Source organism: Rattus norvegicus, chromosome 3, assembly GCF_036323735.1.
Source record: "Rattus norvegicus strain BN/NHsdMcwi chromosome 3, GRCr8, whole genome shotgun sequence".
Classification (NCBI taxonomy): domain Eukaryota; kingdom Metazoa; phylum Chordata; class Mammalia; order Rodentia; family Muridae; genus Rattus; species Rattus norvegicus.
In genome coordinates this window covers 174,234,800-174,242,657 of record NC_086021.1, presented here as the reverse complement: position 1 = coordinate 174,242,657, position 7,858 = coordinate 174,234,800, and positions in this window count along the sequence as shown.

Below are 7,858 nucleotides of genomic sequence, written 5' to 3'. Positions count from 1 at the left end.
CCTCCCCCACCCCCCTTCACAGGGCAAATTCTCCCCAAATCACCCTGCAGGGCCGGGGAAGGTAGTTCTGATCCTGGATCCCAGGGAGCTGAGGCCTTATCTCAGCCTGCGGAGCAAGCACTTTGCATCTCTCCCCCCAGTATGCGGCCACAGCGCGTTCCAGCCCGCGGCTCCTCGCCATCTGCAGAGAGAAATCCAGTTAGACCTTGTATAATAAGTTCCTGACAATCTTGCTGAGGACGCTGGGTCATAAAAGTCTGCTGGTTTTATCGCCGGTAACAGACACGGAGTGAAATTAAGTTGTCTTATCAAATTTAGATAATATATATCCCTCTAGAGTAGAAGGCACTGCATGGGGTTTCCGTGGTATGAGCCCAGGAGGGGACAGGCAGCCAAGAAGTTCCTGGGCACATGGAAGGGGTGGGGCATCCCAGAGAAGCCCACAGCCTGATTGACAGAACAGTGGGGTGACTGGCATCCCAGAGGTCAAGGACATCCAGGCTCTGATGGTATCCCCATGCTGGTTGAAATGCACGGCTACACTCATGCAGAGGGCCTCAATTTGCCCCTCTGTAAAGTGGGCATGGCAATAGTTCCTGCTGTTGAGAGATTTAAATGAGATGTTATTTGCATGGGCAAACACAAGTGTATGCACATAAATAGAGCAAAAGAGTTCACAAACATACATATGTAAACATAGATGCATGCACACTCACGTAACACACACGCAAAAACAGATTCACACACGTATATGCACATAGGACCACACAAAGTAATTCATACAACACATACACATATAGACACACCCATGCACATAAGTAAATGAACACATGTATAACACACACAAAAAGGCACTTGTTCACATATAAAATGCATGCACCTAAATATGTTCATATATGTACACACATGCATGCACACATGTACTCACACACAAGCACATGTATTCTTATACTACTGTATGCACAAGCATGTGTGATTAGACATATGCATACATGTATACTCATGCATACACATGCATATATACCCATGTACATGCATATACATATGTACATATCACCATGAATATGTGTCTATATTCACACACACATGTACACTCATAAACACATACATGCATATGCTTTATGCACATACATGTGCCAAATGCATGGAAACATACCTATGTGCTTGTACCTACATTCATATGCATATATTTAGTCATACATACATGAACATATATATGTGCACCTACCCATAATCGTATGTACAGTTATGCATATATGAACACACATGAGCACATATATACATTCATGTACACATTCAGTCATATGCACACATACAAGTATGCACATGTATATGCACCTTCACACACATTCACACCTACCAGCACTTACAGATACTTGTTTGTGTACATATGTTTAAATATGCACACATGCACACAAATGTCTACACATGCATGTCCACACACTAATGAACACATGTGCATACACACACATTCACACAGTGCACATATACATACTCACAAACATACATGCCCATGAACTTGCATCCATATTTATACATCCATGCGCACCTGTACACTTGTACACACATGCATGCACATGCCTCATGTACACACAGGCATGCAACCATGCCCTATGTACACATACCCACAAACACATCTAGGTACTCACACCTACATTCCGATACACACGCACACATTTCCAGTTGTGCACACACATAGTTACACACTGTGCACACACTCTCATACTCATGTGCCCTACTCACACTCATACACACACTCACATACATGTGCAAATATGTCCATACTCATGCAACATGCCTACACTACACACACATTCATACACCCAGTGCACATATCCATACACATGCATTCTCACAAGTCCCATTCACACTCATGCACGTTCATGTACATACATGCATGCACACATGTACACGAACACACAGACATTGACCTTCACTGATGCTTGCTCTGTGTCAGGCCTAAGTTACATGTTTACACATTTACCGTTATGATAGCCCTGGAACAGTTGCCATTACTAACTCCCACTCACAGAGAGGTTAGTCACAGAGGCAAGGTGACTCCTTCAAAGTCACGTAGGAAAGACATGGTACAGTCAGAACTTAGAGATTGCTGGTGTGAACCCAGAGTGTGACTCTTGTCTTCTACGTTCTCCCCCAAATTTTATGGAATGAGGAAAGGCAGACACCAAGGGAAGGGCTGACCCAGGCTGAGAACCCACCTCCCAGCTGGACTGGGGACATGAAGGAGAGAAAGTGTGCACCACAATCCTCCCCGCTCCTACCCTGTGACTAACACAAGGCTCAGCAGACACTGGGTGCTAATAAATGCTGCTAACCCAGTGCTTCCTCATGTGTTTCTTTCGCACTATTCTGGAGACTTGGGCATTGTACACATCTCCTCTGTTAAGTTGCTATCACCATTCAACATGAATTAGAGAAAGATGCCCCCTCTGGGCACACACCATACATAGCCCCCATGAATTTGGTTCGCCCAACTAATGCCCTATTGTACAAAGAAAAGAAAAGCCCCCTTTTCTGGTACCAGAGACCCCAGGCTGGCAAATAGAATTCACACTCAGAGAGTGCCCTTTGTGTCACACACACAACCCGAACAACTGTCCGCAGAGATCCTGTTCAGGCTTCCTGGAGCCCAGCAATGAGCCTGGAGGTGCAACAGGCATCGTGAGTGTTTGTTGAATGACTGTTTGTCTGGCTTTGCCTACCTCCATCCCTGTTTCACTCACAGCCAGTCTGAGTCCCTCGAGAGCGACTGGTGGAAGAGCCACCAGCTGGGCATAATGCAGCCATGTTGCTGATGGGGAAGTTTTCAGACATAAAAGGGACAGACGGGGTCAGGCGTAATTGGTAAATATTTGTCTCTCTAATCAGAGGGTCTTTTAATTAGCAATTTCATCCTTGCAACTGGGGTTTTTTTTCCCCTTTCCATGGGAAGTCAATTAAATACACCAGATGGAGGAGAACATGGGGGTTTCCTTGTGTCCCACCATCTGTCCCATCCACTGCCACCCCAGCTGCAACCCCACCTCACTGGTGAAGCAGCCTGCTAGTTGTCATAAGAGGGCAGATCTAGAAAATTGAAAACCAGAGAGGAGAGAGTCCCCGACCCCCTAGGAGAGATCCCCAGTCTCCGTGCCTGCCTCGAATCTGGGATAATCTTGTCCACACACCACGGCCTGTGACTCGAAAGCCCTAAGATCTTCGCCCGCCGAGCATCCCTCCTCTAATCTATCAGCTAAAAACCGTGTGTGGAATCTGCAGCTTTTGTCTCCCTAGCTTGCCCTGCAGATCTGCTGGAAATGTCCTGTGTCCTATCTGGTTGGGTGTCACTGGCTTCAGCAAACCTTTGTACATTCATCCTTTAAACACAAAGAGCATAAACTAATGGAGCCCGCTCTAGGCCCAGGGGCATGGGGATGAAGCCGCCAGACCTGACTTTAAATAACTCAGTTAAGAGCGAGAGACAGGCAGGTAAATCCATACATTCGATAAGTGTTTATCGAGCGTCTACATGAGCCAGGCACTGCTCTGGCTGGTGCGAACGCACGGGTAAACTGCAGAGGACCGTATCACTTCTGCTGTCGGGGAAACCGAGAAGCAGATGGACTGGCCATGTAGGACAGGGTGATCAGTGACAGGAGAACGGATGACCGTGGTGTCGTAGGAAACGTCCCAATGCAGGAAACACCTGCAATCCTTGGCCCAGCTTCCCAGGGTCCTGGCCACAGGCATACAATATTTCCTCTCTTCTATGTGCCTACCTCCTAGGCCACACCCACTTCCTGCTTCTCCAGCCCAGTGCCTTCTCTGGACCCTCCTTCTCTGGTCTAGTCTTGTCTGGCTAACTACCCAGCTACAGCGTCTCTTTCTGGGGACTTTTCTCCAAGGTCTCCTGCTATGTTCCCACCATCCCAGCCCCCTCCATGTTCATTTGCTTGGTTCTCCTCTGGCCACCCTCAGGTTGCCTGTGAGGTTCACACACACACACACATACACACACACACACACACACACACACACACACACACACCAAAGGCTCAGATCATGTCTACCCTGCCTCATCCTCTGTACTGCGTGTGACACAGGGCACCTCCTCAGCCAATTCCACTTGCACTGACAGAGCAGGGTAAAGAAGGAAGAACTTTCCAGACAGGGGCAGCTGACAGACTCAAGGGTGTATGATTAGATATGTGCATATGAATGTAGGTGCAAGCACATAGGTATGTTTCCATGCACGAGGCATATGTGTGTGCATAAGGCATGTGCATGTATGTGTTTATGAGTATATATGTGTACATGTGTGTATACATGTAGGCACATGTTAGTGGGGATATGTACATGTGTACATGCATGTACATGGGCATATATGCACGAGTGGGATATATGCATGCATATGTCTGACCATGCATGCTTGTACATGTATACATGTAGCTATAGTAGTATGAGAATACATGTGCTTGTGTAGGAGTACATGTGTGTCCACATGTGTGTACATATATGAGCATGTTTAGGTGCATGCATTTTATATGTGAACAAGTGTATGTGCACATGTAGATGTGTGCCTGCATTTCCATGTGTTCCTATGAACACATGTCTGTATGTTTACATGCCCTTTGTGTGTGCGATACATGCATCTATTTACTTATGTGCATGGGTGTATCTGTATGTGTATGTGTTTGTATGAATTACTTTTTGTGAGCCTGTGTGTATGAATCTGTTTTTGCATGTGTTTTACATCCACAGACCCCAGAGCTTCACCAGAGACCCATACTTCCCTGTGTTGTGGGAGAAAAAGGCCATGTCTGAAGAGATAGCTCAGTGGTTAAGAGCACTTCTAGGGGACCCTGGTCCAATTTGCAGCACCCACCTGCTGGTTGGGAACCAGCTGTAACTCTCGTTCCGGAACATCTGCTGCCACCTTCTGGCCTCCACAGGTACAGTATGGTACACAGCACCTACGTACCACATCCAGCACGGCTTGGTCTGGAAATCATGATTTGGGACAGCAAGGGAATGAAGAAAAGACAGACACACATACAGAAAAGTGGGGATCTGGTGGGCTGTGCTTGCTCTGATGGGACGCTACCTACTTACTGTATCGCAACCCAGTCTCAGCGTGGTTATCCTGCACAGCACAGAGGGGAGGAGTCGGCCAGTCTCAGTAATCGGTCTCTGCAGCAGGGCAACCTCAGGCTGCAAACGCAAAGGAAGGCGAAGCTGTGGTTGCTAGTGTTTGCACACACTACCGATAATTGCACTGGACCCGAGGAAGACTCTGCCATCCCTCAGCACCTGACAGGTGCTGGGGGAACAGTTTCCCATGGGTCTGAAGCATCGGCCCTCAACATGGCCAGGCCCACGTAAACAGTACACATTAACTCGGGATTTCACCCACCTTTTACACATGCACTCAGCTCCCCACACCTACTCACATAAAATAAAACTCAATGTATCTTTTTAAAAGGCAACGTTCTTCCCCTTTTCCAGATAACGTTCTTGTCTGGATATAGGTTTTCCCTGTCTTGGGTATCATAGAGGAGACTTGCTGAGTCACAGGGTAGACGCTCATGTTTAACTCTGGGAGGACTTGCCCAGCCTTTTCCAAAATGGCTAACCATTTGCTAACCCCCCCAGCCAAGCATGCACATCTTAATCTCTCCCCTAATCTACCGACCTTTGCTGTGGTTTTCCTTTTTAACTTTGACCACTTTAGTGATGTGTTGTTGTGCACTTGCGGTTTGAGTGGGGCCTCGGAGCTCTGATTTGCATGTTCCTTACATGTTCTTACTGGAAGTCTGTTATGGCTTTCTTTACAGAAAGGGCTACAAATTTCTTTTTTTGGGTTTTTGATTGTCAAGTTATAAAAGCTCTTTATATTTTCTGGATATGATTTTTTTTAAAGACTCCTTTATTTTTATTTTATGTGTATATGAATGTCTGTGCAAAACATGTATGCAGTGCCTATATAAGCCAGGAGGGTGTCAGAGTGCCTGGAACAGAAGTTACAAACCATTGCGAGCCACCATGTTGGTGCTGGGAATAAAACTCTTGGTCTCTCTCTCTCTCTCTCTCTCTCTCTCTCTCTCTCTCTCTCTCTCTCTCTGGAGAAGGGAGTAGAAGTGCCTTAATTATCTGCCCAGGCTGGATTTAAACTCCTGATTCTTTTGCCCCCACTCCCCACCTGCTAGGACTATAGAAGTTTATCAGTAAGCCTAGATTGCTTTCTTCTTTCAAGTGGGGAAAATAACTGTATCACTAAATAAAATGGAGATCTTTCCTCACACCTGGCAAATAAGGTGATGTAAAAGCATGTCTAATGACAGGAATCAATGAGGAGGAGGAAGAGGAGGAGGAAGAGGAGGAGGAGGGAGAAGGGCGGAGGGAAGAGGGGGAGGAGGAAAACAGCATGCTGTATACAAATCTGGGAGAGCATCTGGGAGACACTACACCCCAGTGGTCAGGGAGGGACGTCAGGACTGTCCAGCTCACGGCTGGAGGAAGGGAAGGTGCCGTGTGTGTGCCAAAATCACCAGCAAGAAGCTCTGTTTTTGGGGGCTGGAGAGATGGCTCAGCGGTTAAGAGCACCCGACTGCTCTTCCTGAGGTCATGAGTTCAATTCCCAGCAACCACATGGTGGCTCACAACCATCTGTAAAGAGATCTGATGCCCTCTTCTGGTGTATCTGAAGACAGCTACAGTGTACTTATATATAATAAATGAATAAATAAAAAAATTAAAAAAAATAATTTGGCTGATCATATTTTAAAAAAAAAAGAAGCTCTGTTTTCAGAAGCAAGATGGTGCTGAGTTTTGTGTGCTTGGGGACACGGGGACATGACAGGAGCCGAGTGGACACAGGGAATGGTCCCATGGGATGAAAGAAAAACACCAGTCACTTAGGGCCTTGTATACTGGAGCAAAGGGCTCAGATTTGCTGTAAGCCCCAGGGAAGGCCCTTTGAAGGCTTTAAGCTGTAGGGAGACATAATCTCATTAAGGCCTTTAAAAGTCCCTCTGGCCATTGTGAGGCCAGCAAGGAGTCAGGAGCCCTGCCTGGCATAGGCTGGCTCAGACCAACCTGAAGAAAGGTGAGAGAGAAAATGGCTTTGAGAGAAGCCAGTCAGAGAGCTGAGAGGTTGGATGGGGAGGGCAGGAAGGAAGAAGTGGGCTTCCTCGAGGATGCAACAGAAGCAGGGTAACACAGGCACACTTTTAGGGCATGTCGTTCAAGGATACCCGTTGGACAGCTGCATCAGGGGGTTGAGAAGACTCCTGGAGGACCAGTGAGGTTCCTCTGTGAGGAGAAGAGCTCCAATGCCCATAAAGATGGTAAAGGGGAACAGACTTCACAAGGTTGCCCTCTGACCCCTACGTGTGTGCATGCATGCACATACATAATAATGAATAAATACTGTATTTAAAAAGAAGGCCACTGCTGGAGGACACTGGTCCGTAATCTCAGCTCTCAGTAGCCAGAGGCAGTAGGATCTGGAGTTTAAGTCTGGCCAGACCCTGTCTCAAACACAAAAGGGCTTGGCAAGGCCGGGCCAAAAGAGTTGCTCTGAGAAGTGCGGGCGGTGTTCAAGCCTTGGGGCCAGATGGACTCCCAGGTGAGAAGGGGGCTTGAAGCAGGAGTGGGAAACTGAGGGGAAGCAGAAGGAGCAGGAGATAAGAAACAGAGGTGTGAGGGGCTGGAGAGGTGGCTTAGCGGTTAAGAGCACTGGCTGGTCTTGCAGAAGACCTGGGCTGCATTTCCGGCTCCTCATGGTGGCTCACAACAATCTGTCACTCCAGTTCCCTGGGATCCTGTTCCCTTTCCTGACTTCCATGGGCACTGCACG